Here is a 9723-nt window from a genome sequence, read left to right on the forward strand (position 1 = left end):
TCTGTCACCCTTTTTATCCCGTTCTTCATTTTGTACAAGTTTGTGGGTTGGGTTTCTTGGCGGAGTAATGAGAGGAGCTTGCTGCTTTGGGGGTAAAAGACTCCAATCAACATAAAAAACCAGTCAATCGGTGAACCATTACCTGGTACATCTACTAGCAATCTATTGTTTCCGGTGAAAGGGATCTGTCTTAGTCCATTTGTATTATTAGCCCATGAAGGGTTTATTACAATACACTAAAATACAATACACTATCACTACCCGAACTGTCAACAGTAGTGTTTCCACTGTATTCACTATCCACATCTGATGCTTCATCGTCAGTAGCACGGTTGGCAGACATGGTGAAATGCGATATAAAACTTGTATAATACAATAATACAATGTCACTACACATAAATAAACAACTCACTAAGAACGCATCACTTGCACATGCTAAAAACGCGGGAAACAGAAACGAAGTACAAGTCAAGGTCAACTCGGAACCACACGCCACGCTCAACGAGTACGAACCGTCCCGGCCGAGAGCTGGGCTCACACTGAGCAATAGTCGAGACTATGGCAACGCCCCGCGGATCCGCGTGGCACGCACTGCTACGCCGCCGCTTATCCCGCGGATCCGCGGGGCCCGCACTGAACGTAGTAGCCGGTGCCGGTGCCGGTGCCGGTGCCGGGGAACAGCTGGTCGGTAAACTAGTCAAGGTCAACCAGCTGACCTCGACCAATCAGTCCAACCAGGCAGAAAACCAATACTTGACGGAGTGACTCCCCCACCGACTGACAAGAGTGGCCGAGGTGGGAAAGGTAAGACAAAAACGTTCAAACTGAGCCCCGGCTCAGTACCGATATGAATGTCTTACCCTCGGACCCGAAACTACAAACGGACCCTGTTTGTAGAACAGGAAGTAAATAAACTGGAATGTGCGAGAAGTTTCCGTTCTCAGTTGTGGTCTTGGAAAGTTTCACTAATTGAACCGAAATCTCTCAAATTGGTAACAAAGGATCTGGAAACTTTGTCGCTGTGAACTCCATCGATCGCTTGACTTGAACCTGCACAAATAATCTCTTTCGTTTTAAATTATATTTACAATTTAATTTAAATGTTATACTACCTTAGTTGTGGAGCACTCAATGATGAAATATACAAAATTAAAACCCTAGTATTAGATAACACACTAACGATGAATCAACCCATCAATATATACTATTAAAAATTAAATTTTATAGGTGATATAAGGTTGAGAACGTATGTTCTCAGGGTTTTGTGCAACTGTTTTACGACAAATTGAGTACCCTGTTGAAAGATTACCTGTACCAGATTAAATGTAGTGTGCAGGAACTTCATTGACCATGTAGTTTAGATGGTTTGAAATAAAGGTGAAAAGCTCGAAAAGGGGATGCCTCACGACTTGAACGATCGACAGAAATTTTCACGTTTCGAGGTATGTTCTTCTTTCCTTCTGAACAACCGAAACGACACTTTTTTGGATCGTGGCGAGCTAAGAAATGTGGATCCTGTTCTATAAACCGAGAGGGCCAGGAACTTCTAGCCTTGCAGACACTTCCCAAAGGTGAAAACCCACCAAAAGAAGACTATGGTTACAGTATGGTGGTCTGCAGCTGGCGTAATCCACTACAATATTTTGGAACCTGGCTATCATAGCAGAGTTCTATTGTGAGAAACTAAAAGAAATGTACAAAAAATTGCGTCAGCACTGCTGGCATTGATCAAAACAAGAACTACGGTCCTGCTTTATGACAAGGCTCGTCCGCACGCTGCACAAATCACCGTCCAAAATTTAAACTTTAAACATATGTAAAGTCTATTTTCTGCCTCACCCACCATAATCCCCAGATCTCTCGCCAACCAAATGTCACATTTTCAAACATTTCGAAAATGTTTTACCGGTAGAACCTTTGCTAATCAGGACCAGGCAAAACAGCTTCCGTTGACTTCATCGAATGCCGAGCACTATATAGTTGACGGTATTAATTAAATTTTAAAACTTTGGAAAAAATGTGCCGCTAAAGGAGCTTATTTCGTTAAATCAAGTCAGTATTACTGGATATGTCGTTCTGAATTTTACTTACTAAAACAGAGAGACAAAGAGAGACAAGACTTCGAGAACGTGATTTATAATTAAAGAGGTGGCGAACATTTTTATACAAAAATACAATTACTTCAGCACCACGGTGCACCGCGTAACTTAAAAACTAAATAACAAAAGATAAAATTCCAATATAGACAATAACATAATAAATAGAAATAATAACATAATAAACAAATATTATAATATAGAGATTTGATATATAAATAACAATTTCAGGTACGGCATGTAGGAAAAATTATCTTTAACCGGTAAGTGTTATGAACTGAGGGGAGGGAAAAGGTTGTAGAATTTCTAGGCCCACTATTTTTAAAAAGTAATTTGGTTTCAGGTTTGTAGCCAAAAAGTAAAAAAAAATATTTAAAGCCGATTTTCGAAGGAGGCGGGGGCTTAGTTGCCTCCACGAATCCGAATTAAAGATGAAATCCTCCCCTTCAGTTCATGTAACTGAACTAAATACACACTAGTCTTAACACTGGCCCTCCTCTAGATCTAATATCTGGCAGCGCTCCCTGCACCTCAATCCTCGCAAGTTCACTATAAGAAAAGTAAAAAAAAACATTTTGGATCCAGCCTTGTTCCAGATGAAATGAATATGAGCACATACACTCCGGTTGGATACCGGTACAGGAGCGCTGGCAGGGCACGGGGCATTCAGTTTTGGTTTCAGTGGTTTCATTGGGCAGACTCGCCGCACCAGTCCCGCTGACAGCACTCACGGGGACCCTGCCGAAAGTAGTGGAGTTAGCCAGCCATGGGGAATCAGGACGAGCAGAGAACAGCCAGAAACACAGTAGCTTCTCCGAACGTGTCTGACCGCTCCGAACAGTAGCACGTTGACTGCTGACGGCAAATACATGTAAATTGCCCCAGAACCTAAAGTCTAATATTTATTAATACACTTACCATTTGCTATCAGAGGCTGATTTATGGGCAGATAATAACGTCTGTGATCCAAAATGGCGGATTACATGACGTCACAGATTGACCCGCGGATCCGCGGGGTCAGCACGCGGAAAGAGTTTTGTCGCACAGAGCACGGCTAAAAAGTCTAATAACGCGAGTGGCTACCGTAAAAACAATCCAATTTGAAACTATTTCATTATATAGTGCAAAACAAAAACAAATAAAACTATATACAATATTTACAAGGTCTTGAGGGCATGGCTTTTACTGCTGGCCTCTGTGATATTTGTCAAAACAATTGACAGCACAAAGTCCTGGTTTACCTGGACAAACAGAACATGTATATGTTGTCATCTTCCTTTTCTTTTCATTATTGTAGCATACCCTACAATCTTTACGTTTTCTGTCACCCTTTTTATCCCGTTCTTCATTTTGTACAAGTTTGTGGGTTGGGTTTCTTGGCGGAGTAATGAGAGGAGCTTGCTGCTTTGGGGGTAAAAGACTCCAATCAACATAAAAAACCAGTCAATCGGTGAACCATTACCTGGTACATCTACTAGCAATCTATTGTTTCCGGTGAAAGGGATCTGTCTTAGTCCATTTGTATTATTAGCCCATGAAGGGTTTATTACAATACACTAAAATACAATACACTATCACTACCCGAACTGTCAACAGTAGTGTTTCCACTGTATTCACTATCCACATCTGATGCTTCATCGTCAGTAGCACGGTTGGCAGACATGGTGAAATGCGATATAAAACTTGTATAATACAATAATACAATGTCACTACACATAAATAAACAACTCACTAAGAACGCATCACTTGCACATGCTAAAAACGCGGGAAACAGAAACGAAGTACAAGTCAAGGTCAACTCGGAACCACACGCCACGCTCAACGAGTACGAACCGTCCCGGCCGAGAGCTGGGCTCACACTGAGCAATAGTCGAGACTATGGCAACGCCCCGCGGATCCGCGTGGCACGCACTGCCACGCCGCCGCTTATCCCGCGGATCCGCGGGGCCCGCACTGAACGTAGTAGCCGGTGCCGGTGCCGGTGCCGGTGCCGGGGAACAGCTGGTCGGTAAACTAGTCAAGGTCAACCAGCTGACCTCGACCAATCAGTCCAACCAGGCAGAAAACCAATACTTGACGGAGTGACTCCCCCACCGACTGACAAGAGTGGCCGAGGTGGGAAAGGTAAGACAAAAACGTTCAAACTGAGCCCCGGCTCAGTACCGATATGAATGTCTTACCCTCGGACCCGAAACTACAAACGGACCCTGTTTGTAGAACAGGAAGTAAATAAACTGGAATGTGCGAGAAGTTTCCGTTCTCAGTTGTGGTCTTGGAAAGTTTCACTAATTGAACCGAAATCTCTCAAATTGGTAACAAAGGATCTGGAAACTTTGTCGCTGTGAACTCCATCGATCGCTTGACTTGAACCTGCACAAATAATCTCTTTCGTTTTAAATTATATTTACAATTTAATTTAAATGTTATACTACCTTAGTTGTGGAGCACTCAATGATGAAATATACAAAATTAAAACCCTAGTATTAGATAACACACTAACGATGAATCAACCCATCAATATATACTATTAAAAATTAAATTTTATAGGTGATATAAGGTTGAGAACGTATGTTCTCAGGGTTTTGTGCAACTGTTTTACGACAAATTGAGTACCCTGTTGAAAGATTACCTGTACCAGATTAAATGTAGTGTGCAGGAACTTCATTGACCATGTAGTTTAGATGGTTTGAAATAAAGGTGAAAAGCTCGAAAAGGGGATGCCTCACGACTTGAACGATCGACAGAAATTTTCACGTTTCGAGGTATGTTCTTCTTTCCTTCTGAACAACCGAAACGACACTTTTTTGGATCGTGGCGAGCTAAGAAATGTGGATCCTGTTCTATAAACCGAGAGGGCCAGGAACTTCTAGCCTTGCAGACACTTCCCAAAGGTGAAAACCCACCAAAAGAAGACTATGGTTACAGTATGGTGGTCTGCAGCTGGCGTAATCCACTACAATATTTTGGAACCTGGCTATCATAGCAGAGTTCTATTGTGAGAAACTAAAAGAAATGTACAAAAAATTGCGTCAGCACTGCTGGCATTGATCAAAACAAGAACTACGGTCCTGCTTTATGACAAGGCTCGTCCGCACGCTGCACAAATCACCGTCCAAAATTTAAACTTTAAACATATGTAAAGTCTATTTTCTGCCTCACCCACCATAATCCCCAGATCTCTCGCCAACCAAATGTCACATTTTCAAACATTTCGAAAATGTTTTACCGGTAGAACCTTTGCTAATCAGGACCAGGCAAAACAGCTTCCGTTGACTTCATCGAATGCCGAGCACTATATAGTTGACGGTATTAATTAAATTTTAAAACTTTGGAAAAAATGTGCCGCTAAAGGAGCTTATTTCGTTAAATCAAGTCAGTATTACTGGATATGTCGTTCTGAATTTTACTTACTAAAACAGAGAGACAAAGAGAGACAAGACTTCGAGAACGTGATTTATAATTAAAGAGGTGGCGAACATTTTTATACAAAAATACAATTACTTCAGCACCACGGTGCACCGCGTAACTTAAAAAACTAAATAACAAAAGATAAAATTCCAATATAGACAATAACATAATAAATAGAAATAATAACATAATAAACAAATATTATAATATAGAGATTTGATATATAAATAACAATTTCAGGTACGGCATGTAGGAAAAATTATCTTTAACCGGTAAGTGTTATGAACTGAGGGGAGGGAAAAGGTTGTAGAATTTCTAGGCCCACTATTTTTAAAAAGTAATTTGGTTTCAGGTTTGTAGCCAAAAAGTAAAAAAAAATATTTAAAGCCGATTTTCGAAGGAGGCGGGGGCTTAGTTGCCTCCACGAATCCGAATTAAAGATGAAATCCTCCCCTTCAGTTCATGTAACTAAACTAAATACACACTAGTCTTAACACTGGCCCTCCTCTAGATCTAATATCTGGCAGCGCTCCCTGCACCTCAATCCTCGCAAGTTCACTATATGAAAAGTAAAAAAAAAACATTTTGGATCCAGCCTTGTTCCAGATGAAATGAATATGAGCACATACACTCCGGTTGGATACCGGTACAGGAGCGCTGGCAGGGCACGGGGCATTCAGTTTTGGTTTCAGTGGTTTCATTGGGCAGACTCGCCGCACCAGTCCCGCTGACAGCACTCACGGGGACCCTGCCGAAAGTAGTGGAGTTAGCCAGCCATGGGGAATCAGGACGAGCAGAGAACAGCCAGAAACACAGTAGCTTCTCCGAACGTGTCTGACCGCTCCGAACAGTAGCACGTTGACTGCTGACGGCAAATACATGTAAATTGCCCCAGAACCTAAAGTCTAATATTTATTAATACACTTACCATTTGCTATCAGAGGCTGATTTATGGGCAGATAATAACGTCTGTGATCCAAAATGGCGGATTACATGACGTCACAGATTGACCCGCGGATCCGCGGGGTCAGCACGCGGAAAGAGTTTTGTCGCACAGAGCACGGCTAAAAAGTCTAATAACGCGAGTGGCTACCGTAAAAACAATCCAATTTGAAACTATTTCATTATATAGTGCAGAACAAAAACAAATAAAACTATATACAATATTTACAAGGTCTTGAGGGCATGGCTTTTACTGCTGGCCTCTGTGATATTTGTCAAAACAATTGACAGCACAAAGTCCTGGTTTACCTGGACAAACAGAACATGTATATGTTGTCATCTTCCTTTTCTTTTCATTATTGTAGCATACCCTACAATCTTTACGTTTTCTGTCACCCTTTTTATCCCGTTCTTCATTTTGTACAAGTTTGTGGGTTGGGTTTCTTGGCGGAGTAATGAGAGGAGCTTGCTGCTTTGGGGGTAAAAGACTCCAATCAACATAAAAAACCAGTCAATCGGTGAACCATTACCTGGTACATCTACTAGCAATCTATTGTTTCCGGTGAAAGGGATCTGTCTTAGTCCATTTGTATTATTAGCCCATGAAGGGTTTATTACAATACACTAAAATACAATACACTATCACTACCCGAACTGTCAACAGTAGTGTTTCCACTGTATTCACTATCCACATCTGATGCTTCATCGTCAGTAGCACGGTTGGCAGACATGGTGAAATGCGATATAAAACTTGTATAATACAATAATACAATGTCACTACACATAAAATAAACAACTCACTAAGAACGCATCACTTGCACATGCTAAAAAACGCGGGAAACAGAAACGAAGTACAAGTCAAGGTCAACTCGGAACCACACGCCACGCTCAACGAGTACGAACCGTCCCGGCCGAGAGCTGGGCTCACACTGAGCAATAGTCGAGACTATGGCAACGCCCCGCGGATCCGCGTGGCGCGCACTGCTACGCCGCCGCTTACCCCGCGGATCCGCGGGGCCCGCACTGAACGTAGTAGCCGGTGCCGGTGCCGGTGCCGGTGCCGGGGAACAGCTGGTCGGTAAACTAGTCAAGGTCAACCAGCTGACCTCGACCAATCAGTCCAACCAGGCAGAAAATCAATACTTGACGGAGTGACTCCCCCACCGACTGACAAGAGTGGCCGAGGTGGGAAAGGTAAGACAAAAACGTTCAAACTGAGCCCCGGCTCAGTACCGATATGAATGTCTTACCCTCGGACCCGAAACTACAAACGGACCCTGTTTGTAGAACAGGAAGTAAATAAACTGGAATGTGCGAGAAGTTTCCGTTCTCAGTTGTGGTCTTGGAAAGTTTCACTAATTGAACCGAAATCTCTCAAATTGGTAACAAAGGATCTGGAAACTTTGTCGCTGTGAACTCCATCGATCGCTTGACTTGAACCTGCACAAATAATCTCTTTCGTTTTAAATTATATTTACAATTTAATTTAAATGTTATACTACCTTAGTTGTGGAGCACTCAATGATGAAATATACAAAATTAAAACCCTAGTATTAGATAACACACTAACGATGAATCAACCCATCAATATATACTATTAAAAATTAAATTTTATAGGTGATATAAGGTTGAGAACGTATGTTCTCAGGGTTTTGTGCAACTGTTTTACGACAAATTGAGTACCCTGTTGAAAGATTACCTGTACCAGATTAAATGTAGTGTGCAGGAACTTCATTAACCATGTAGTTTAGATGGTTTGAAATAAAGGTGAAAAGCTCGAAAAGGGGATGCCTCACGACTTGAACGATCGACAGAAATTTTCACGTTTCGAGGTATGTTCTTCTTTCCTTCTGAACAACCGAAACGACACTTTTTTGGATCGTGGCGAGCTAAGAAATGTGGATCCTGTTCTATAAACCGAGAGGGCCAGGAACTTCTAGCCTTGCAGACACTTCCCAAAGGTGAAAACCCACCAAAAGAAGACTATGGTTACAGTATGGTGGTCTGCAGCTGGCGTAATCCACTACAATATTTTGGAACCTGGCTATCATAGCAGAGTTCTATTGTGAGAAACTAAAAGAAATGTACAAAAAATTGCGTCAGCACTGCTGGCATTGATCAAAACAAGAACTACGGTCCTGCTTTATGACAAGGCTCGTCCGCACGCTGCACAAATCACCGTCCAAAATTTAAACTTTAAACATATTGTCACGCTTCCTGCTCAGCTGGGGCGAAGGGGGTGTACTCAGGAACCAAACGCAGCTCAGATTACAGCAACTTTATTTAAACGACAACACTTCCGAACCCACGGACACCACGCGTTACGACCATCACTAGGCTAAGCCCTACACTAGATCGGCCCTCAGGGAGCTCGGACGTCCGCTCGCGCCGGAGTCCTCTCACGTACACACCGCCTCGGGCGCTCACCTTGCTGACCTCCCCCTCCAGTACTTCCAGACGGCGGGAACATGGGCCCCGACGTCACACACCCCCAGCCAAATTAAGGGTGGTTGTTGGGGTGGATGCCCTCTAGGAGTTCGTCTTCTTCATTCTTCCAGGCCCTGGCAGCTGGTCCCTTGGTTGTGTTCAGCTGGGCGGCTGGGTCACGTGCACAAGTTACCATGGCGTCTACCCTCACGTTTCGCCGCGTATCGCTAACAGTGTGGCTAGCGGTCGGGGTTCTCCAACAGTCAATAGTTGTCTTTAGATGTGGAGGAAACACATGGGGAACAACGACACTGCGGCAGCCACTTCTCAGGGACAGTCATTTACACTGGCACATAAAGTCTCTGGCGTTGGGACGGCCCGATCACACATAAAGTCTCTGAAGTTGGGACGGCTCGATCACACATAAAGTCTCTGACGTTGGGACGGCCCGATCACACATAAAGTCTCTGAAGTTGGGACGGCTCGATCAAACATAAAGTCTCTGAAGTTGGGACGGCCCGATCACACATAAAGTCTCTGAAGTTGGGACGGCTCGATCACACATAAAGTCTCTGAAGTTGGGACGGCTCGATCACACATAAAGTCTCTGAAGTTGGGACGGCCCGATCACGAGCCTCAGTCGTTCGCTCCTATCGGTACCGCTTCACTAATACATTTCCAGGGAAAGTTTATTAATTTTAATGATATTCCAGCAACAGGCAATGAATCGTTCCTCACAAAGGTTTGCCTTCTACAAAAACATGTTGTCCTACGAGAGCCTATCTACCTACTCTAGTTAGCAATGTTTGCTATTGGTGTAATCGCATTTATTTGACAGAAACATTAGTTC

Source organism: Homalodisca vitripennis, unplaced genomic scaffold (genome assembly GCF_021130785.1).
Source record: "Homalodisca vitripennis isolate AUS2020 unplaced genomic scaffold, UT_GWSS_2.1 ScUCBcl_8;HRSCAF=347, whole genome shotgun sequence".
NCBI lineage: Eukaryota > Metazoa > Arthropoda > Insecta > Hemiptera > Cicadellidae > Homalodisca > Homalodisca vitripennis.